Genomic DNA, 24,653 nt, shown 5'->3' with positions numbered 1-24,653 from the left:
AACAGTAAGAGTCAGCTTCAGGATGGTAACTTTAATAAAGAGTAAGAATAAGAATAAAGTATAAATAAAGAATAAAAGATAAAGGATAAAGAATAAAGTATAAATAAAGAATAAAGTATAAATAAAGAATAAAGACTTAGTGCTGGCCAGGGTCACATCCCTGTTTGGGTTATTTTCCCCTGTATTAAAGAGTGTTTTTCCCACTGGTGATGCCACAGCTCAAGTGACCACAGGTGGAAAATCCCCATCCAGGACCTAGCCAAGCCTTCTCCTTCCTGTCAGCCCATCGTCTCCAAATCCCCTCCCGGAGGAGCTTGTTAACACAATTGGATCAGGGACATCTCTCACATTTGAGTGATGAGCTGCTAAAGAAATAGGGAAGTTTTAGGGGCGTGGGGAAACCCTGTGGTACTGTTCCCCCTGGTGGCATCGCGATTTTATAGCAACCAGGATATGGGGGAGCTGCAATTTGTGCCAGAAATTACTTCTTGCATAGGAAAGAAAGACTTTTGGTTGGGTTTTTTTCGTTCCCTTCAATGTGCCTGTTGTTTCAGGGTGTTTGTGCGTTTCCATGTTTGCTTTGGGTTTCTTTAATCCCCATTGCCTCAACCCAAAGTGCAACTCTCCTGCGGCCAACTCCACTGATAACATTCTTGCCTTTGTTTTTAACAAACCACTGCGGGTATAAATTAGAAAACTCCTTAGAGCTTCACTTAAAGGCTTTGAGAAAGGCAGAACTTGAGGAGGAAAAATGAAAGGCTGAAGTTCTACGGCTGCCTGAAAAGAGGTGGCAAAGCCCATTTTGACTGTGATTTAACTCAGCAGCCTGGTTCCAAACACAGACCTGTTGAAGAATTTGCATTTCACTCACCTGGCTGACGCACAATATCCCACTGCTCCATAACTACGAAGCCTCGTAGGGCAACGGAGCACGAGCACCTTAAAAGGGGGTATGGAGAGGCAAGCTGCCCTAAATTTATTAAATTGCTTTTTAGAAAAGCGTGGTATTAAAGAGACAGACTTAAATTTAATGTTGAAATAGTCGAAGACGCATTATCCAGAGGCTGATGAGTCTACCGTATCTGAGGTCTCTTTGTGGAATGGTGCACGAGTTAAGTTGTGGGACGCAGCCACAAAAGGCGGTGACACTGTGAAACATTTGTCAGTCATTTGGAGAACTATTTTAGAGATGTTAAAGTCAAAAAGTGAGATCGTGGAACCCAGTGTCCCCCCCCCACCCCTGGCCACCCCTGAGCCTCTGCCAGTTGCCGCCGCGTCTGCAAAGACTGAGGACAGAGATGAAGACACTCTTTTTGACCTGGACCCTATTGACCCCAAGAAGGAGCCTGTGCGTGCTCATCAGGCTGCTGTTGCTGCTTCTGAAGTTCTGACGCCTGTTAATTCTGATGCTGACCTGGATGATCCTTTTGACATGGAGTTGGAAAAGAAGCCTGATTTATATCCCCCAGATCCTCATGATAAATGGGCAGCTGTAAAGGGAGAAGCGAGATGGGTGGGGGATGCAGATGTATTGTGTGCTTTCCCTGTGATGTATGTGCTGGATCAAGACCCGCGGTGGGAAGGTCTCTCGTATGCCCTTATCAGGGGTATTGGGAGGACTATGGCAGACTGTGGACTTGGGGTCCCATATACAACTCATTTGATACAGTCTCTCTGTGATACTCATGTACTAGAAGTTGGCAAATATGTCTATGATTCTATTGACGCTTGGAAACCTTTATAGATATTGCTGGCCACTTCTTCTGACGTAGGCTGGCCACCTGTGTCAGAATGAGTGTGCATTTTGGTCAGTATAAAAGCCCAAGCCTCATGCGATGTGAGGGAGGCAGAGCCTCTGCGGGGACGCTCGCTAGGGCTGAGCCTGCCACTTCACACTGCGATGATGCTTCTCGGAGCTGGTTTCCTGATACTCTTCACAGGGTCCTTGTGCCACGTTCTGTATGTGGGACTGTGTAGTGGGAGTAATGATTGTCTGAATTTTGTGTTTCAAATATTGTAGTTGTGTGGAGTGTGCTTGTGGGATCCCATATGCATACGTATGTGTGTGTGTGCGATGAGGGCAGATGGTGTTCTATGTATTTTTTTTTTTTTGTTATCGTGTTCATGTAAAAGTTTTTAACAGGTAGGGGTTTAACATTTCAGGCAAGAAAGGGTTAATGCAAAAGTGCGGTTGCTGACAGGTATTTATGGTTGCTGCTGAAGCAGGCAGGCAGCTGTAGCTGCTGCCGAGCAGACTGCTGTTTGTAGCCGTGCAAAGCAGGGTGAACAACTTTAGAAAAAAGGTAAAGTTGCAGAGCACGGGTAGACAAATGCGAACTCAGATGATAGACTGGAAATCTATTCAGAGAGAAGCTCTGTCAAACAATGATTTTACTTGTTCGCAAGCGTTGCAGGAAAAGATTCTCGCCTTTCCTTTTAAGTACCAGATTAACGCTCAAGGTCAGGCAGTAAATGCTGAAATGTCTCCCTTAAATTGGAAATTGCTATCTGTTAAGGCAAACTGTTATTTCCACAGGCATTCAGTTTGAACTCACTAGGCAGATGTTGTCATATATTTGGGGAACAAATTTGCTGTTATATTAAAAGTATTGTGAAATTAATCCTCACTCCTTCGCAGTTGTTGTTATGGAACATGTATTAGCAGAAAACCTATCAAGAGGCGGTTGCAGTTCAGCGAGGCCAGGGAGATCCCCTGATTGGGGTGTAATTACAACACCTGATGGGAACTGGACAGTTCTCCACTAAGGAGGCTCAAGTCCAGCTAGGTCCAGAATTGTTAAAAGAATCTATGAGACTAGCCTTGCGAGCTCTATCACAGATTAAAGATACTACTGCAGCTCCTGACTACATGAAAGTGACACAGAAAAAGGACGAGCCCTTCAGTACATTTGTGGATAGGGTAGCTGATGCTATAAGGAAGTCAGGTACTCTAGAATACATGCATGGTATTTTACTGAGTCAGTGTGCAATACAGAACTGTAATGATGCTGTAAGGCAGATACTTGTTCAGTTACCTGCAAATGCCACTGTAGAAGAGATGTTAGAACGAATGGCACGGGTACCTATGGGGCATCAGGCAATGTTGGTTGAGGCAGTAAAAGCAGTGGGAGAGGCAATTCAAAAAAGTCATTTGCAAGTATTAGTGGCCTTGGCGCCTTTGCAAGCCACCGGTATGGTCAAGGGTCCTCAATGTTTTAGATGTGGCCAAAATGGACACATGAGAAAAGATTGCCACAACTCGGTTTGGTGCCCTAATTGTCAAATGGATAACCATTGTACTGCTACCTGTCGAAGCAAACAAAACCGGTCGGGAAACAGGCAACGGAGCCCCAAGACCCATTGCACGATGATCCCAAGCATGAGTCCAACAGCGCCTCAACGTGTGTACGCAGCAAGTCAAACTCCATTGCCTTGCAACCAGCCACCTCCGACAACCTCGGAATGGACTTGGCAACCACAGTAGACACTACCTTGTAGTTTTTGTCATCAGTGTAGAATTGTATTGTGGTGGTTGTCAGTCTATAAGATATCTTCACCAGAGTTGGCTGAAACAAAGACTTTTTGTATAGTCTGTCAAATTATCTTTCATGTAACCCGCTTATAGCGCTTCAGAAATATTTAGCTGATTTTAGAAGTACAGATTTTGAATTACTCGAGTTATTTGAAAATCGAGGTTCACTTTATAGAGCTGCATATACGTTTGCTTTACAAGCTGCTTCGCTGTTATAGGTCTCATAATTATAGGGGGTTTATTACTTTGTTGTGCTTTACAATGTTATTCTACTTGTTTACAACGACTCCTGACTCAACCCTTATTCCTTCTTAAATAAAAATGGGGGAATTGTGGGGGATTGGCTTGTCAAAAAGGGTCACATCGATATGCTGCAGCTGGTGGAGCAGGAATGTGGTAAACACCACAATCAGCAGGTTTAAGACCAGGAGGAGGACGGAACAGCGAATCATCACCAAGGACACAGCATCCTCAGAAAGTTACATTGTATCTAGCAAAATATGTGTGACCTAGTTAGAAACCATATAAAAAGGTGTTAAGACTTGCAATAAAGGAAGCTTGCTGGTAACTCATATTGAGTCGTTCAAGTCTACCTTTCACAACAAACTGGATAGTCACCAAAAGGTAAAAGGTGTTCTGCTATCATACTGCGACTTAAAACACACTGGACAGCACAAAGGGAACATAAGGTGACATGTAGCAGACTTGCTGCCTTGACATAAATGCAACATTATTTAGGCAATTAAGTATCTAAAGTAATGAAAGCAAGGTGAAGTCAGAAATAAAGCTGTCATCCACTTTACTACTTTACTCTAGTGTGTATCTATTACTCAGGACTATTAAGAACTTTAGAAGGCTGGATTAGTAAACAGTAGATGAGCATTTCATAGGAACAATTTATGCATTAGTATTTGAGTAAAACACCCCACCTGCCTGTAGACTAATAATTAATCACTTCAAGTTATGCTTGCTACAGGATCAGATTTCCTAACAACCCTATGACTGTACACTAAAGAGTCAGAGTACATTTTGTTCATCTGCATACTAGTCCTGAGATACTTTTCATCTACTAGAAAGGCCTCAGTCTTGAGTTACAGGAGAGGCACAACATGTAGCACTGCTGTAGCAGGAAAGAGGACTTATGTGTCAATTATTTCAGTCTGACCCCGATCCTCAGGTAAAAATCATGTCATTCTCCTTTTCCACCAATAAATAGAAAGACACTCTATACAGTACAAGCAAGGAGACCTTTGGCAAACCGGAGGAACCCGCCACTCTGGAAGGACTCCCAGTAGTCAAGAACAGACTGAAGGGAGTTAACTATTTTTATACTTGGAACTTAGGACTCTAAGAGCAAGCTATTTCGTTTCTTGCCTCTAGATACCTTGACTCTTAGTTTTTGCTTTATAAAACAGAGCCCTTGACAATTACTTGATCTTCTCCCCCCTCCCCAAACATACTGTTTGTGAAATTTGAAATTCAGAAATTCTAATTTAATACGTCTGTCCAAATTAATCACCAGCTTGTAAGAATTAATTTCACATCTTTCATGATAAAAAAGCTAAAACTTAGTCTGTTTTCTAAGGAACTAAGGTAAGACTTTCATTCTAAGTTTTACCAAGGTATTCTGATGTCCATCTGAATTTTTTGTGTAACTACTTTCTGAAGTGACTAAATTTGACTATTTGCCTGGGTGTAACTCCAAGGTAATAGGAAAAAAACAGTGAATTCACAGCTTTGAAACACAACAGAATGTTAGCAGAAGTCATTCAAGTTGTGTTAACTATTTCCATAACTAAACGTAGAAGGCTGAAGACTTCAGCCAAACAGTTAAATAACACTGTCCTCACCATGTCACCTACACATTTAAAAGTTAACATGTTAACATGTTAAAATGTTAACAGCATGTTAAAAGTCCTTACCATGCACTAGTTCTTTAAAGAATCAAATTACATGTAAGCTCACAAAATGTTCTTTTCCCTCATATATATACACAGTTGAAAGAGTAGGAGTTAATGTTAGTCTTCTTGACCTGGCCTTATGGGCTCCCTGTACTTAGAGTACGAAAGGAAAATATTCTACACCCAGTCAACCAAAAAGCAATGTGAAATTTCACAAGAACCAGGATGCAATAATCTCTCAGCTGTATTAGTTATTATTTTTAAAGCACAATTAAGTACCTGTCATATATCTGCCCATGAATACCATATTCTCTCAACTTCTTCCTGTTGTCGGGGTCATTTGCATCGTCACCCCATGAAAAAATAACTAGGCCTTTAGATTTGGCCCTTTTAATAAATGATGGATTCCTCAGCAGATCTTCGGAGTGCACATTAATTCCCTGAAAAACAACACTTTGATTAAAATCCATGTTTCTGAAACACTCCCACATCAGGTTTTTAATCTTTCGACACCTGCACCTCCTTACAATTTCACTCATAATAAAGAGCTTATTGATAACACTATTTTTTAAACACTTTTAACCAGATACTTGAAATGAAGGACATTATTTTGGCAGTCACTGACTGTTACTGTATTGCTTTTATGAGGTTAGTATGGCAACTATGGCAAAGTATCAAAGTCAGTCGCATGTACATTTACTTACCCTTTGCTGGCAGATCCATTTTATTTCTATGTCGAACCAAACATCTTCAGAAACAGAATCCAGGACCTGAAAAAAAATTCATTATAAAGAGACCTCACAGCAAAGGAGAAAACTACTCTATGAGAGCAATTACTGGGATAACACATTAGCTTTTAACACCAATGGGGTCTATAAGTAGAATAAAAACATTCAACACAAGATACACCTTTTACTACTTCAGCTTTAAGTTAGGAAATACATAAAACCAGATGAAATCTTAAGGACAAAAATCAGACAAGGTACAAAAAGAAGTCAATTCACCTTAACATGTGTGAGAAATTCCTATTTTTTTTTGACTCCTAAAGAAGAAATGTTTTTTCACTTCACCAGGAAGGTTTTTTGAATGCAAAAGGTATCATAAGTAACACATAGTCCTAAGTATGAAAACCGTGAGCTTGCCATTATGATGATCAGAAAAAGAGTATGTGAAATTCTTGTAAAGAGTATTTGTAAAGTGACTTTAAATCAAAAGGTGAAGCTAACAGCTAATGAAAATGAGGAAAAGTCAGTAGATGATTCTTTAACCCTATAAAGGTAACAGGCAGAGAGGAAAGTAACATGCCATTTCTCACAGGAAGAAAATTATATTTAGGGACTCAAAACAGGTAGAGGAATGGAACCTCAACAGTTTAGTCTGTTGCACAAAGTTCTTGGTTTTCTGTAGTTAATCTGATTAGACAGTAAAAAACACAGGGAGGCATATGACCTGTACCTGATGCCTATATGCTCTGGCACAAGCCTATAAATAATTGGATATTAATAATCTCCACAATCCAAATAAAAAGCAGCATTATTGTACAAAAAAGTCCCTAAAAGGCATGTTAATGGGCAGTTTGGACGTTAGGAAAAACAGTAACAGTGAAAAAAATGTAGTTCTAGGAAAAAAAACAAACAAAACCAAAACAAAAACAAAAAAAAAATCACTGTAAATGGTATGAAACTCTCATTTGGTCAACAACCGCAGACGTTTCTGTGAAAAATAAGCCAGCACAAAGCCCAGAGTTGGCAAGTAGTCACAAGCAGGAACATACTAGAAATTAAATAACATTTCTCTTGTGTTTGGCTCTGCTAGATGAGGCCACATTTGGTTCTTGCAGTTGCTGGGGGTTTTGGTGGTAGTGGTGGTCTTACTTTGTTTTGTTTGGGGCTTGGGTGTTTGTTGTTTTGGTTGGTTGTTTTCGGTTTGTTTTTTTTTTGGGGTGGGGGTGGGGGGGTGGGGGTGGGAGGGGTTCCCCAAAATCAGAAATCAGTTGTTGATGCATTAAAACGCAATGCCCAGATGTCAACCAGCTGTAAATCTGAGTGTATGTGGGCAATGCAGCTTGAGTTTATGAATTAAGAAGCTTGAAATATATACAGACTATTACTTTTAAGCACTGAAAAGGCTACAATGGCCAACAATAAAGCCTGTGGTCAGTACCAGCATCAATATCGGACGCCTAAAACAAAAAATGTATATCCCTTACTATGTGTGCAAAACTGAAAGAAAGATGCTGTTTTCCTGTTCAAGAGTTGCCATCTCTATTGCTGGAAAGAAATACAAAATATTGCATCAGAACAAATAGCAGTACTGCTAATCCCAGCAAGAGAAGACTAGCTGACAGTCATAAGGCCTTTAAGAGTAAACAATGGAATCAGGTCTTTGATTACCTAAACCTGTTGATTACCTTTTGATTACCCAAGACTTCCTCCCTCTAACACCAATGTTCTCCAACAACAGCGCAGGCAATTCCTGTTTTGCAAGTAGGAAAAATTTTTGCCTCCCCTTTAAAAGCCTTGCCAGAGTATTTATCAGAAACAGCTTCTCCTATCCCTCACTGTTTCAGTCATTGGATCAGATCCAGTGGAAGCAGCCTTGCCTGTTAAGACCCACATTAAAAGCTTTGTGTTTTATAGTGTTTACATTAAAAAACAAACCCCAAACCCAGCCTGGAAATGCAGTCATTGAACAACTTCCGTGTTCATGGGGTGACCACAAGACACACTTGCAAAGGGAGGCTCTTAGGATGATTTCCATCGCACGAGTTAACTGGGAATTTAGCTTGGAGCATCTGTCTCTGATGGTGACCCAAACAAAGCCTCGCTGTAATCCTGCCTCTTGCTGTCACTGCCCACATCAGTGTGCTCAGGATGCTGGTTTCAATGAACAGGCTTGTTTCGAAAGAGCACATTTGGTTCACACGCAGAGTGGCAGATCCCTGAAAGGAGTTGTGTCAAACCCAGCCCAACTGCACAAACAGCATGGCCTTAGCGAAGGCCACATGCAAACGTTCCCCTGAAAGGACAGAGAACAGGTTGAAAGGAGGTAATATGGCCAATTTTACTCTCTAGGGTTTTTTATTGCTGCTTTCATAGCACAATGTCCCATGCTAAGAACGTGTGAGCTGCAAAGTGGTGCCTTTGCACCAGAACGTACTGAGCAGCTTTTCTCTGCTATAAATCAGTCCACTTATTCCCAGAACCTGTGCAAAGTTTAGTCTATGCAGTATTTTATGATGAGGAGCTCCTCAGTTGAACCCACACTGCAGAGAAAGGAGACCCATCCCTCATCACTGACTGGCCTTGCGTTTGGAGGCAAATCTCCAGAGGTAAGAGAGCCTCACTGACTGTAAAATCAGTCTGATCACCACTGTGTCCCAGGCCAGCTTTTTCCAGCATCCAAGTGCCTACTCATACAAATCACGCAACTCAATACAAATGCAGCGGAGGCATTCCGCAAGTGGCGAAAAAAGTTTCAGATCTATGATACCCAAAAAATGCCACATCATTTGTGGCAGCCCACACTTGTAGGAAAGTTCGTTGCTTCCATTACACAAATCAATACACTAAATTGAAGATGTGGTTGAGACCTTGCAGATATCTGAGTGAAAACAGGTCTTGCAAAGTGCTGCTGTTTCTATGACTCTTGTAACAACCAAAGACTGACACTTGAACAGTCATGCAGTCCCTGGAATAACTCATGTGCGACACCATGACAGCATTGCAGCAAAAGGTCCTGGAGAAAGCCTTACAGTTGCTCCTTTAAAATCCAACACAATTGGGGTGAGATGCAAGGCTGGGGGGAGAAGCATCACTTCTCATTTCTTACCACTCGCCATCTCCCCTTTCTGCAGGATGTGATTTCTCACTCAGGCAAGTATGTTTGACATGGTTCCATTAGTGACTTAGATTTCATGGTGCTGTTCAGCAGACTCATAAAACTGAGGGAATGGCCAAGAAGCTTTCAGTAACAACCCATAGCAAGTTGGGGACCAGTCTAAGAAAAACTTATCTTTTTAATCACCTTCTACAAAGCAAACATGTCGGTATTCAGCTTCTTTCAGCTTTTCCACGTAGGCCTGGCTATCCATATATGCAGAAAGCTCTTCAAATAAAATAGATTACAAGAATTAAACCCAGACTCAGAGAATAAAAAGGATAGTTTTAATCAGCACATCCATATGTGGCAATCACCTGAGCTGCAGGAAGGACCTTCTGGCATTTCCAAGACTATCTCAGTATTTTAAATCCCAATTTTTGTTTTCATTCTGTGGTTACCCTATTAACCCACTGCAGTCAATCTCAGATTCTTCTAGAGATTAGGAAACTCTTTATTCTTCCGAATGCTGTGATTCAAGGCAGCCGCCTCCTTTGTACACAGCAGAGATAATACAGCTGCACAACGTAGAGTCATATACCTCTGGAGATGGGGAAATCTGGTTATGCAGCGTTCTTCTTTCCTGGGTGGTTCCTGAGCCTGCACAATTCCAGACCTTACCCCAACCAAGAGATAGGGTGCTTTTATTTTTCGGTCCCATTAAGCAAGCTGCTCTGCCAAATCCCTTGGAGACAGGAATTTCAAACAGCTCGAGGCACAGCCAGTACCTTGGTTAAGGGCACGATGAGCACCAGGACTAACACAACCAGTGGCAGGGATGGCTGGCGAGTGTCTGCCCAGCGAGGAGCTCAGCAGGGACTTTTCACCCTTTTTCATGCAGCTGCAGAAAACCTGGGGCTTATTCTTAGGTTCAGAGCACAGAGGGCAAGTCCCCAGAGCATATTTGGAGCAGCTGAAGGAAAGCCTTTCTTTACACATCAATACTACCTGCTTTAAGCTAATTCCTCTTTGCTTGACTGCTATCAGTAGGAGAAGGAAGTAAATGTTGTCAGTCCCAGGAGTGTGGACTGAGCTGGGTGACAGGAAAGGATTTGGTCCCAGACCACAAAGTTGAAGTTTTTAGCATGAAATAATCAGAATGTCACCCTACAACACAGCCAAAATCCTCAGTGCTGGATGAAAGTACTCAGGCTTTAGAAAAAGCCTCTCAAACTATTGTAAGAGAGGAGGTTTCATGGCTGGGGGCAGAGAACACACGTTAAAGATTATAGTTAAATTTTAGATCTCTGCTCACAGCAGCTACTTTTAATCACCTGCACCAAGTCTGGTAAGATTATGATCTTTGCCTGCTCAATAACATTACAACCTAGGAAGAAGTTCTAAGGTTCACCCTTTGCTCACCCACTGTTGCACACACACACAGATCCAGCTCTCTGTACCTCCAGCTCGGGAACGCTGCAGCAGTACAGCTTCAGCAGCCTGGGCTCTTTGCTGCTGCAAACAATTAACCTCAGACAACTTTTAGCCCCTGCTTTAAGCAAGCAGTTTATCCTCTGCCTGTATCAGCTATTAAACTCATCTTCCAGTTAATTCATTGGCTCAATTTGCAACCTAACCCACCAGTAGCCCCTTTAAGTTCACCAGGCAGAAATTACAAAAGGTTTCAAGGACACAACAACATGCCCCTGCAAACTAAAGATGTTCCAAGCCCCAGCTTAGGGCTTGTTTCTCTTTGAGGTGGCTGCCCCAGAACCTTGTGGCTCCTGAGCCACACGCTTAGTGCCAAGTCTGACCCTCAGACGCCTGCAGCATGAAGCATGCTGGACGCCCACAAGCAGCATCTGCCCTCCCCCAGAGAAAAGCCAGCACTCACAATTTCAGGAATGAAGAGCACATCTGGGAAAGCCGTCAGGACAGACAGGCCGCTGGGCAAAGAGGTGGTGGAGCCTGGCGAGGACATCACGAGCGTCTCCCACGGTGACTCTCAGCTGCTCTGGCTCTGGCTGCTGGAGGTAAATGCTGAATGCAGCCTCCTTCCTTCCTTCCTTTTCTCCCTCCCTCTGTCTCTCTTCCTCCTTTCCTTCCTCCTTCCTGCTGACAGGTGAAGAAGCTGTGAATGGCACAGGTGTGGCCAAATGCTTTGACCAAAGGTTACTTGGCTGATAGGAACCACATAGGAGGTTTTCAGATGTGGTCAGCCCTGAGGCATTCTGAGCAGAGCTGTCACAGGCTGAGCACGCAGGGCAAGTCCCCGGGTGGTGGTGAGGGCAATAGGGAGGACCCGTACCCATCCAGCTGGGCAGCCTCTCATCCCCTCTATTTGCACAGTAAGTCAGCTCATCCCCCACCCACATGAGCTGGTCGCAGCAGCACCCACAAGGGACAACCGGCAGGCAGGACAAGACATGGCATGCCAGCTATGGGCAAACAACGGGGCTGAGAAACGTCTCACGGATGAAGATGTACCTGAAGACAAGGGCAGTCAAATCGCAGGGTGAATCAATTCCATCATCTCGGAAGGAGATTACATATGCCAAGGTAACAAAAGTTACCTAAAAGAATGAGATTTCCCAACAATTTGCTTCCTTTATGTTGTTTCTTTTTTTTTTTTTTTTTTCAAGCCTGGAGTCCATGGGAGTGACTCCTTCCCCTCTCCATAATATGTGCTGTTTGCTTCTTTCTAACATGTCACTTGGATACCCACCAAACCTACACACTATTTTGGCTAAGGCCAAAGTCACGAAACACCAGGAACAGAAAAGGAGCAATGTGACAATGCACATCTCTGTGGACCAGCGACCTATGGAAGAAGTGCCACTGAGGCAGGCCCATCTGTGGTGCTTGCCCTTGTGCAGCTGCTCCCATGCACAAGGCTTTGGTGCAGGGTCTGGAGCTGGGGGGTGTTTCTTGCAGCCTTAGCAATTGCCTACCACCAAAGTGTTAAAAGGGCTGTTGTCCCTTTGACTGAATCCTAATTCCCTCTGGGTTTGTTTACAGTGATTGTTCAGGGGATAGGTAAAAATGAGGGTAGGTTTATGGCTTCATTGTGGACAAGGATGAGAAAGAAGGAGCCAAGTGCTTTGATACTTAGCTACTCTCAGCTTCCCAGGCTTTAATGAAAAACCAACACGGCATCCTTTGAAGGTGTAGGAGGACTTCACCAAAGGGCTGTGCCATTGTGCTGTTTGTCATTAACATGCCTGTGGTGTAACTCATTGACCCTTGGTCAAGTGTTCAAGGCTGGGCTGAACAGTGCTTTGAGCAACCCGGTCTAGTGGAAGGTGCCCCTGCCTGTGGCAGGGGGTTGGAACTGGATGGGCTCTAGGGTCCTTTCTAACCCAAAACGTCTGTGATTCTATGAATGTGGTGGTGAGGCTACATGAGCCAGCTACATCAGAATGGTGGCATCTGCACTGTCGGTGCATATTCTTCTGGCTAGGAGCATGATGGGCTCCTTTTGCAGCAGGCTGGCAGGAAGAAGGAAATGGGGAGAGCTCTGCAGGGCAGAAAGGAATAGACATCTACCTTGAATCCAAGAGACACAGAGAGACTGGGGGCATCAAGTGCAAGGAAGGAATTCAGTGTGACAGTTTTCCTTTACAGCTGAAGGGAAGGATGACCGGAGGACTCTTCAGAATCAGAAAAAATGTGCAAATGCTTTTCACGAGCAGGTTAAGTGAGGGGGCCGGGCCTCATTTTAGGGACCTTCCCACCTTATTTTATACAACATGCACAACAATGTGGCCAGAACAGTCATCCTCAGAAACACACACTGTCATGGGGGAAATAACAGGCAGGACTCTGGGAGCAGTTTTCCATCAGCCATCAGTAATTTGCTAGAGACCAACTTCTGTTACCCTGCCAATGGGAACTTTAGGTGTGGAGGCTTTCTGGAGTCCACATTCAGGTGCCTGCCCCTCACAAGGTGTTATGCTGTCAGAGAAGGAAACTGATTTGTTGCTCCCTTCACACTCTTCCCTCTTTGTTGTCATTTTTTGGTCTGGTCGCCTGAATACACCTGAACTACTGGATAATTTCTTCCTCTGGGTATTTTTCTGGGAAGGGATGGGAATTTAACTCACTACTTAAAATAACATAATATCATTGCTAGATTAAATTAATGAGTTTTCAGTTCGATTTAATTTTGCTTTGCTCCTCCTCCCTTTTATTATCAATTCATCACCACCCTGCAGTAACAAATCAAGTTGCTCTGGGGACACCGTTGAACCATGTGGGGCTGGTGCACGTCCTGGAGGACGGACACAATTCCCTTTTCAGAGCCCATCCTGACTGCGTTCAGCACGAGCATTCGCTTTCATGGTTCCTGCAGCTTGTGGTGTGCCTGCTCTCATCTGTGTATAGCCACAGCCAGTTATCAGACTTGGGTCCCTCTCCATAAGCAGTGGCCAGGCAGGACACATGCCTGAAACCAGAGACCTTCATACGTCAGATGACATCACAGTGGGTGCCCTGCCACTGCTGTCCTGATAAAGCACCACCAGCAGCTGGGAGGACAGAGAGGTGGCTGTTTCCCTCCTGGGATGCTGATGCCATAAAGCCACCATGGAGCCAGACCTGCCTGCCTCTCACAGGAGGCTGGAAGCTTTCACCACCCACGACCAGCTCTTGCAGGTACAATAGCCTTGATTATAACAAGGTTCAACACCAGTTATGGTTGTGCCCTCAAAAGATGAGTGGCCCTGAGGAGTGCGCGTCAGCATTTGGATCTTTGGGAGCCATCCACCCTTTGTCATCTTTGGAACTCTCCACCTGGTGGCATTTTGGGAGCTCTCAGCCCAAGGCTTTTTGGGAGTGCTTCACCATTGGGTTTTAGGGAGACCTTCTGGGGATTTGTGGGTGCTCCCTACCTTGTGGAGCTCTCCACCCTGGGCTGTTTTAGATCTCCACCCTGAGGAGCCATTTTCGGGTCTGGGAGTCCTTCAAGGTCTGATCCTTTTCTGGAATTTATCATGACTGGCAATTTTGGAATATTTCACCAGGTGACCCCGCAGGAGAGCTTCACCTCGCCAACCTGCAGGACTCCTTCACGGCGCATCCCATCACCATCTGGCCTTTTCTGGGAGCCATTTTGGGTTTGGGATCAGTTCTGGGGCGTGGGAAACTTCTGAGCTTGGGGGTTTTTACTGGCATTTGGATTTTTGACAGCTCTGCACCCTGTGCATTTTGGGATCTCTGCCCCTGAGGGATTTCACAAAGTTCTGCACCCCGGGGCTTTTACAGAGCTCTTACTCAAAGGATTTCTGGGACCTCTCCATTATAGGAATCTGTAGAGAGCCCACTTGAGATTTAGGAGGACTTTTCAGATTTGGGTTTTCTACCGTACCTGGCCTTTTTTAAGTGCTTTACGATGTGGCCTTGAGGTGATGCGTCAGCATGTGCCATCAAGGAGTTCATCAGCGTTTGGGTTTTGGGAGCTTGCAGCCACAGAGCAGCGCTTCAGCTCAGCAACCTGCAGCAGTGCTTCACTGCATGGCCCCGAGGACTGCAGCAGCACTGGGGCTTTTGGGAACCACTCACTGATCCTTGGCTGTTTGGCTGCTCTCCAGCCTGAGCTCATTGGAAGCTCTGCACCATGGGGATTTCTGGGAGCTCTCCATCCCGGACCCATTGGAAGTGCTTCACCATTGTGATTGCTGGGAGGACTTGGAGGCTTGGATTTTGTTCTGGAGTTCTACAGCACCTGCCACCTTTGACACGTTTCCCCGCACACCCTGGAGGAGCGCATCGCTGCAGGAGTGCATCAGCTGTTGGGGTTTCCAGAGCCATTCGCCGTGGGGGTTTTGTAGCTCTCCATGTGGCAGCGTTTTGGAAGCTTTCACCCTGGAGGCTTTTATGGACCTTTGCACCCTGGGCATTTCTGGAGCGCTTCAGCTTCTTCTTTATCCCTATCATCTTTTTTTTTTTTCTTCTTGTGGTTTTTGTTTGGTGCAGAGGGGGTTTTCTGTTTTGTTTTGTTTTGTTTTTTTTTTTAACTGGAATTCCAGAAATATTGCTTGGTTTTATTTGGGTTTGGATTTTTCTTTTCAGCCTTTGTTTTTTGGGAGCTACTCCCTATCTTTTGGCAGCTCTGGCCCTGGGGATGCTTGGGAGCTCTGCAGCCTGGAGAGCTTTCAGGGTGCTCCCCACACGGAAGCATTTTGGAAACTTTCACCATGGACTCTTTCATGGAGCTTTGCACCCTGGGCTTTTTGGGGGCGCTTCAGCTTCTTCTTTTATCCTTTAAGCTGGTTGGGGCTTTGTTGGGTTGGGTTTTGTGGAGGATTTTTGTGGTTTTTGTTTGTGTTCTTTTTTTTTATATTTTATTTTAAACTGGAATCCTACAAATTTGTTTGGTTTTATCAGGAATTTTACAATTTTTTTTTGTTGTTTGTTTGGTGAAGTTTGGTTGATTTTTTCAATATTTTTTGGGAGCTTCTCACTCCTTTTTGGCAGCTCTGACCCTGGGGATTTTTAGGAGCTCTGCATCCTGGAGAGCTTTGCAGAGATTCCGGCAATATTGGAAAGTTTTGGCTTTGATTTTTTTTTTTTTTTTTCTGAGGGGGGGTTGGAGCACTTCAGCATCTTTTTATTTTTGGTTTTTTTCTAAAATCTTTGATTTATCTTTTTTTTCTTTTTTTTTTGTAATCTGGACTTCTACATTCTTTTTTTTTTGTATTGTTTTACTGGAATTTCCCATTCCTGGCATTTCCTGAGTGCTTTCCCACAAGGTCTTGAGGTGTTGCATCAGAACGTGGCAGCAAGAAGTTCATCAGCGTTTGGTTTTTTGGGATCTTCTCACTATCCTTTGGCTGCTCTGACCCCGGGCATCTTTGGGAGCTCTGCAGCCTTTTTTTTTTTTTACAATCTTTATCATTTGGTTTTTTTCTGGAATTCCACAAGTTCAGGCCATTTTGTAAAGTTTTGGATTTTGGAGTGCTGCTCACTCTTGGGTTGTTTAGTCTCTCTCCATGTGGCAGCATTTTGGGAGCTCACATCCTAAAGGCTTTTTAGGGATCTTTCCACCCAGAGCATTTTTGGAGCACTTCAACTTCTTTTTTCCAATTCGCTTTTATTATTTTATTTATTTATTTTTTTAATCTGGCATTCTACAATTCCCAGCATTTCTGCAGTGCTTCCCCACAAGGCCTGGACGTGGTGCATCAGCTCCTGGCCTTGAGGAGTGATTGCATCAGCGTTTGGTTCTTTGGGAGCTACTCACTTGTTTTTGGCGCCTCTTGACCCAGGGCATTTTTGGGTGCTACTCACTGATCTTTTGGCTGTTTGGCTGCTCTCCAGCCTGAGCTCACTGGAAGCTCTGCACCATGGGGATTTCTGGGAGCTCTCCACCCTGGACCCGTTGGAAGTGCTTCACCATTGTGATTGCTGGGAGGACTTGGAGGCTTGGATTTTGCTCTGGAGTTCTACAGCACCTGCCACCTTTGACACGTTTCCCCGCACACCCTGGAGGAGCGCATCGCTGCAGGAGTGCATCAGCTGTTGGGGTTTCCAGAGCCATTCGCCGTGGGGGTTTTGTAGCTCTCCATGTGGCAGCGTTCTGGAAGCTTTCACCTGGAGGTTTTTACGGAGCTTTTCTCCCTGGGCATTTCTGGAGCGCTTCAGCTTCTTCTTTTTATTATAAGCATTTATTTATTTATTTATTTTTTTTGGGGGGGTGGTTTTTTCTTTTGCTTTTGTTTTCTCTGGAATTCTGCAGTTGTTTTTTTTTTTTTTTTTTGTTTGTTTTGGTTTGGTTTCTTTTACTACAATTTACCATTCCTGGCATTTCTGGAGTCCTTACCCACAAGGTCTTGATGTGTTGCATCAGAACTTGGCCTCAAGGAGTTCTTCAACATACGCTTTTCTGGGAGCTTCTCACTGTTCTGGCAGCTCTGGCCCTGGGGATCTTTGGGAGATCTGCAGCCTGAGGATCTTTGCACGGCTGCACTTTCTTTTTGAGGCTTAAATTTTATTTTGGGTTTTTTTGTTTGTTTTTTTTTTCTTTTTGGGTTTGAATTATTTTTATTTTTTTCTTAATCTGAAATTCTAGAATTTGTTTCTTTTTGTTTTGTGGAACTTACCATTCTTGGCATTTCCTGAGTGCTTCACCGCAAGGCCTTCAGGTGTTGCATCAGAACGTGGCCTCAAGCAGTTCATCAGCGTTTGGTTTTTTGGGCTCACTATTTTGTGGCAGCTCTGACCCTGGGGAGCTCTGGGAGCTCTGCAGCCTGGAGAGCTTTGCACTGAGTCACTGTTGGTTTTTTTCTTTTTTCTACAATCTTTATCATTTGGGTCATTTCTGGAATTTCACAAGTTCAGGCCATTCTGGAAAGTTTTTGGTTTTTGAATCCTGTTCACCCTTGCTTTGTTTTGTCACTCTCCATGTGGCAGTATTTTGTGAGCTCACATCCAAAAGGCTTTTTATGGATCTTACTACGCAGGCCATTTTTGGAGCGCTTCAACTTCTATTTTTTTATTAGCTTTGATTTTTATTATTTTATTTTTTTTGGGGGGGGGTGTTACTTATTTACTTTCTTTTTAACTGGAATTCCACAATTTTTTCTATTTTGTTTTCTTTTGTTATTTTTTTTTCACTGGAATTTCCCATTCCTGCATTTCCTGAGTGCTTCCCCACAAGGCCTTGAGGTGTTCCATCAGAACGTGGCCTCAGGAAGTTCTTCATCATTTGGTTTTTTGGGCGCTTCTCACTCTTCATTCACCATGGGGGCTTTTGTAGCACTCCACATGGCACCATTCTGGCAACTTTCACACTGGGGGCTTTTATGGACCTTTCCCCCCTGTGGAAGCGTTTCTGCATCCTCTGTTTTCCTACAAGCTTTGATTTATTTTTTTTTTTTTTTTTTTTTTTTTGGTGATGACTTTTGGGTTTTTTTGTGGGTTTGGTTTGGGTTTTTTAAATCTGGACTTCTACAAATTTGGTTTGGTTTGGTTTTTTTGCTGGAATTTTACGTTCTTGACATCTCCTGAAAGCTTCCCCACAAGGTCTGGAGGTGTTCCATCAGAACTTGGCCTCAAGGAGTTCTTCATTCTTTTTTATGGGTTTTTTTTTTCTCTTTTTTTTTAATCTGGCATTCTACAATTCCCAGCATTTCTGCAGTGCTTCCCCACAAGGCCTGGACGTGGTGCATCAGCTCCTGGCCTTGAGGAGTGATTGCATCAGCGTTTGGTTCTTTGGGAGCTACTCACTTGTTTTTGGCGCCTCTTGACCCAGGGCATTTTTGGGTGCTACTCACTGATCTTTTGGCTGTTTGGCTGCTCTCCAGCCTGAGCTCACTGGAAGCTCTGCACCATGGGGATTTCTGGGAGCTCTCCACCCTGGACCCGTTGGAAGTGCTTCACCATTGTGATTGCTGGGAGGACTTGGAGGCTTGGATTTTGTTCTGGAGTTCTACAGCACCTGCCACCTTTGACACGTTTCCCCGCACACCCTGGAGCAGCGCATCGCTGCAGGAGTGCATCAGCTGTTGGGGTTTCCAGAGCCATTCGCCGTAGGGGTTTTGTAGCTCTCCATGTGGCAGCGTTCTGGAAGCTTTCACCCTGGAGGCTTTTATGGAGCTTATGTTTGGCTTTTTTTTTTTTTCTATAAGCTTTGATTTATTTTTCTTTATTTCATGATCTGGAATTCTACAATTATTTTTGTTTTCTTTTACTGGAATTTAACATTCCTGCATTTCCTGCATGCTTTAACACAAGGGCTTGAGCTGTTGCATCAGGACATGGCCTCAGGAAGTTCTTCAGTGTTTGGTTTTTGGGGATCTTCTCACTATCCTTTGGCTGCTATGACCTTGGGAATCTATGGGAGCTCTGCAGCCTGGAGAGCTTTGCAGGGCTGAATTTTATTTTTTTGTCTATTTTTTGTTTTACTTATTTTTTTTTCTCCAGTCTTTATCATTTGGGTTATTTCTGGAATTCCATAGGGCCAGACCATTTTGGAAAGTTTCAGTTTTTGAGTCCTGTTCACCCTTGGGCTCTTCTGTAGATCTCCAAGCTTCCATGTGGCAGCTTTTTGGGAGCTCACATCCTCGAGGGTTTTTAGGGATCTTTCCACTCAGGGCATTTTTGGAGCGCTTCAACTTCTTTTTTTCCGGTTTGCTTTGACTTTTTTGTTGTTTTATTGTGGTTTTTTTTTTTTTTTCTTGGGGGGGGGGGATTTTGGTTTGTTTTGGTTTGGATTTTTTAACTGGAATTCTTCAATTTTTTCTATTTTGTTTTCTTTTGTTATTTTTTTTTCACTGGAATTTCCCATTCCTGCATTTCCTGAGTGCTTCCCCACAAGGCCTTGAGGTGTTCCATCAGAACGTGGCCTCAGGAAGTTCTTCATCATTTGGTTTTTTGGGCGCTTCTCACTCTTCATTCACCACGGGGGCTTTTGTAGCTCCCCACATGGCACCATTCTGGAAACTTTCACCCTGGAGGCTTTTATGGAGCTTTCCCCCCTGTGCATTTTTGGAGCATTGCTGCATCTTCTGTTTTTCGACAAGATTTGATTTTTTTTTTAATTCTTTTTTGTGAGGGCTTTTGATATTTTTTGTGGTTTGGGTTTTTTTGGTTTTTTAATCTGTAATTCTACAAACTTGGTTTGGTTTGTTTGTTTTTTTTTATGGAATTTGCCATTCTCGGCATTTCCTGAAAGCTTCCCCACAAGGTCTTGAGGTGTTCCATCAGATCTTGGCCTCAAGGAGTTCTTCAAGTTTCATTTCTTTGGGCACTTTTCACTCAGTTTTGGCAGCTCTGACCCTATGGATTTTGGGAGCTCTGCAGCCTGGAGAGCTTTGCAGTGAGTCAGGTTTTTTGTTTTTCTTTTTTTGGCAATCTTTATCATTTGGGTTTTTTCTGGAATTCCACAAGTTCAGGCCATTTTGGATTTTGGAGTGCTGCTCACCCTTGGGTTGTTTTGTCACTCTCCATGTGGCAGCATTTTTGGAGCTCACATCCTTGAGGCTTTTTAGGGATCTTTCTGCCCAGGCTATTTTTGGAGCATTTCAGCTTCTTTTTTTCGATTAGCTTTGATATTTTTGGTGGGTTTTTTTTCTTTTTTTTTTTTTTTTTTTTTTTTTTTGCGGGGGGAGGGAGATTGTTGCTATTTTTTGTTTGTTTTTTTCTTTTTTAACTGGAATTCTACAATTTTTTCTATTTTGTTATCTTTTTTTTTTGTTGTTGTTTTTTTCCTGGAATTTCCCATTCCTGGCATTTCCTGAGTGCTTCCCCACAAGGCCTTGAGGTGTTCCATCAGAACGTGGCCTCAGGAAGTTCTTCAACATTTGATTTCTTTGGCACTTCTCACTCTTCTTTCACCATGGGGGCTTTTGTAGGTCCCCACATGGCACCATTCTGGAAACTTTCACCCTGGAGCCTTTTATGGAGCTGTCCCCCCTGTGCATTTTGGAGCGTTTCTGCACCTTCTGTTTTCCTACAAGATTTGGTTTTTTTTTTTTTTTGGGGGGGGGGGGGGTTGGTGATGGCTTTTGGCGTCTTTTTTGTGGTTTTGGCTTTATTTTTTTAACTGGAATTCTACAAAAGTTGTTTGGTTTGGTTTTGGGCTGTTTTTTTTCAACATTTGTTTTTTGGGAGCTACTCCATAACTTTTGGCAGCTCTGACCCTGGGGATGTTTGGGAGCTCTGCAGCCTGGAGAGCTTTGTGCGTGCTCCTCACATGGAAGCGTTTTGGAAACTATCACCCCGGACTGTTTTAAGGAGCTTTGCACCCTGGGCTTTTTGTGGGTGCTTCAGCTTCTTCTTTTGTCCTTTAAGCTGGTTGGGTTTTTGTTGTTTTGTTGTGGCTTTTTTTGTGTGGGTTTTCTTTTTTTTAGACTGGAATCCTACAAATTTGTTTGGTTTTATCTGGAATTCTGCAAATTTATTTTTTTTATTTGATTTTTTTTTTTTTAGCATCTTTTGAGAGCTTCTTGCCATTTTTTGTTGCAGCTCTAACCCTGGGGATCTTTGGGAGCTCTGCAGCCTGGAGAGCTTTGCAGTGCTGTGCTTTTTTTGTTATTTTGTTTTGTTTTCTTTCTCTTTTGGTTTTGGGTTTTTTTGGGGTTTTTTGTTTCGGGGTTTTTTTGATTGTTTATCATTTGGGTTTTTTCTGGAATTCCGCAAGTTCAGGCCATTTTGGAAAGTTTTGGATTTTGGAGTGCTGCTCACCCTTGGGTTGTTTCGTCACTCTCCATGTGTCAGCATTTTGGGGGATCACATCCTGGAGTCTTTTTAGGAATCTTTCCACTCAGAGCATTTTTGGAGCGCTCTAACTTCTTTTTTCCTATTAGCTTTGATTTTAATGTGTTGTGGGTTTTTGTTTTTTGGGTTTTTTTTTGCAGGGGGAGGGGAATTGGTGTTATGTTTTGTTGGGTTTTTTTTTATTTTAACTGGAATTCTACAATTGTTTCTAATTTGTTTTCTTTTTTGTTGTTTTGGTTTTTTTTTTTACTCTGGAATTTCCCATGCTTGCCATTCCCTGAGTGCTTCCCCACAAGGCCTTGAGGTGTTGCATCAGAACGTGGCCTCAGGAAGTTCTCAGGAAGTTTTAACTGGAATTCCACATTTTTTTCCATTCTGTTTTCTTTTGGTTTTTTTCTTTTTCCTGGAATTTCCCATTCCTGTCATTTCCTGAGTGCTTCCCCACAAGGCCTTGAGGTGTTCCATCAGAACGTGGCCTCAGGAAGTTCTTCATCATTTGGTTTTTTGGGCGCTTCTCACTCTTCATTCACCATGGGGGCTTTTGTAGCTCCCCACATGGCACCATTCTGGAAACTTTCACCCTGGAGGCTTTTATGGAGCTTTCCCCCCTGTGCATTTTTTTTTTTTTTTGGTGATGGCTTTTGGGTTTTTTTGTGGGTTTGGTTTGGGTTTTTTAAATCTGGACTTCTACAAATTTGGTTTGGTTTGTTGTTTTTACTGGAATTTTACGTTCTTGACATTTCCTGAAAGCTTCCCCATAGGTCTTGAGGTGTTCCATCAGAACTTGGCCTCAAGGAGTTCTTCTGCTTTCGGGGTTTTAGGCTCTTTTCACTCTCTTTTCGAGGTCTGATCCTAGGGATTTTGGGGAGCTCTGCAGCCTGGAGAGCTTTGCAGTGAGTCGCTTTTTTTCTTTTTTTGTTTTTTCTTTTCTTGACAATCTTTATTGTTTGGTTTTTTTTCTGGAATTCCACAAGTTCAGCCAATTTTGGAAAGTTCTGGTTTGTGGAGTGCTCTTCACCCTTGGGTTTGTTTGTCGCTCTCCATGTGGCAGCATTTTGGGAGCTCACATCCTGGAGTCTTTTTAGGGATCTTTCCATCCAGGGCATTTTTGGAGTGCTTCAACTTTTTTTTTTCTAATTCGTTTTGATTTCTTTGATTATTCTTTTTTTCTTTTTTTTTTTTAATCTGTCATTCTACCGTTCCCGGCATTTCTGCAGTGCTTCCCCACAAGGCCTGGACGTGGTGCATCAGCACCTGGCCTTGAGGAGTGATTTCATCAGTGTTTGGCTCTTTGGCAGCTACTCACTAAGTTTTGGCGCCTCTCGACCCAGGGCATTTTTGGGTGCTACTCACTGATCTTTTGGCTGTTTGGCTGCTCTCCAGCCTGAGCTCATTGGAAGCTCTGCACCATGGGGATTTTTGGGAGCTCTCCACCCTGGACCCGTTGGAAGTGCTTCACCATTGTGATTGCTGGGAGGACTTGGAGGCTTGGATTTTGTTCTGGAGTTCTACAGCGCCTGCCACCTTTGATACATCTCCCCGCACACCCTGGAGGAGCGCATCACTGCAGGAGTGCATCAGCTGTTGGGGTTTCCAGAGCCATTTGCCATGGGGGTTTTGTAGCTCTCCATGTGGCAGCGTTCTGGAAGCTTTCACCCTGGAGGCTTTTATTGCTCCCTGGGCATTTCTGGAGAGCTTCAGCTTCTTCTTTATTCTTATCATCTTTTGTTTTTTCTTCTTCTTGTGGTTTTTGTTTGGTGATGGGTGGGTCATCTTCTTTATCTGTATAATCCTTGTTTGTTTTTTTTTTTGTGGTTTTTGTTTGGTGGGGTTTTCTTTGTGTGTGTGTTTTGTTTGGGTTCTTTCTTGTTGTTGCAACAGAACGTGGCTTTTCGTTTTGTTTTCTGTTTGTTTTTTGTGGGTTTTTTTTTTTTTTTTTGAATGGTTATCATTTGGGTTTTTTCTGGAATTCCACAAGTTCAGGCAGTTTTGGAAAGTTTTGGATTTTGGAGTGCTGTTCACCCTTGGGTTGTTTCATTGCTCCCCATGTGTCAGCATTTTGGGAGCTCACATCCTGGAGTCTTTTTAGGGATCTTTCCATCCCAGGCATTTTTGGAGAGCTTCAACTTTTTTATTTTATTAGCTTTGATATTTATTATTTTTTTATTTTTGGAGGGTGGTGTTATTTTCGGGTTTTTTTATCTGGAATTCTACCTTTTTTTTTTTCCCATTTTGTTTTCTTTTTTTTTTTTTTTTTTTACTGGAATTTCCCATTCCTGCATTTCCTGAGTGCTTCCCCACAAGCAGAGGTGGGAATGCTCTCCATGTGGCAGCATTTTGGGACCTCACATACTAAAGGCTTTTTAGGGATCTTTCCATCCAGGGCATTTTTGGAGCGTTTCAATTTCTTTTTTCCAATTCACTTTGATAACATTTTTTATGCCTTTTTTTTTTTTTTTTTTTTTAATCTGGCATTTTACAATTCCCAGCATTTCTGCAGTGCTTCCCCACAAGGCCTGGACATCAGCACCTGGCCTTGAGAAGTGATTTCATCAACATTTGGCTCTTTGGGAGCTACTCACTGGTTTTTGGCACCACTTGAGCCAGGGGATTTTCGGGTACTCTCTGCCCTGGACTTGTTGGGAGTTTTGCGCCCTGGGCACCTTTTGAGAGCTCCAACATTTTGGATTTTGGCAGTACTTTCACGTATTTTGGTTTTCGTTCTTTTTTTCCCCCTGGAAGTCTACAACTCCAGGCAACTTTGGAATGCTTCACTGTGCGGCCCCAGAGGAGTACATCAGCACATGGCCCTCAAGGAAATCACCAGCATTTCTTTTTTGTGGAGTTACCACTGGTCTTTTGGCAACTTTCCACCCAGGGCATTTTGGAGCTTTTTTTTTTTTTCTTTTTCTTTTTTCTGTTTTTGGGGTTATTTTGGGGTTGGTTTTTTTTCAGTCTTTATCATTTGGGGTTTTTCTGGAATTCTACAAGTTCACATCCTGAAGGTTTTTTAGGGATCTTTCCACCCAGCGTATTCTGGAGCACTTCAACTTCTTTTTTCTGACTCGCTTTGATTTTTTGAATGTGTTTTTGTTTGGTTGGTTTTAATTCTTTATCAGAATTCTACAATTCCTGGCATTTCTGGAGGGCTTCTGCATGCGGCCTTGAGCAATGATTTCATCAGT

The 24,653-nt window shown here is 43.2% G+C and overlaps 1 long non-coding RNA gene and 1 pseudogene across 1 annotated transcript; one reads left to right on the top strand and one right to left on the bottom strand.

The window, feature by feature from the left end:
• LOC136017804 (olfactory receptor 5AP2-like) overlaps positions 1-24,653 on the top strand; it is a 313,756-nt pseudogene that overhangs the window by 64,811 nt on the left and 224,292 nt on the right.
• LOC136017667 (uncharacterized) lies at positions 5,686-11,408 on the bottom strand. The gene is made up of 3 exons (XR_010614036.1): positions 11,147-11,408; positions 6,138-6,203; positions 5,686-5,873 (listed from the first exon to the last, which is right to left on the bottom strand). It is a non-coding gene; the product is annotated as an uncharacterized LOC136017667 (long non-coding RNA).

Source organism: Lathamus discolor, chromosome 6 (genome assembly GCF_037157495.1).
Source record: "Lathamus discolor isolate bLatDis1 chromosome 6, bLatDis1.hap1, whole genome shotgun sequence".
NCBI lineage: Eukaryota > Metazoa > Chordata > Aves > Psittaciformes > Psittacidae > Lathamus > Lathamus discolor.
This window is presented reverse-complemented; position numbering and strand designations above follow the sequence as displayed.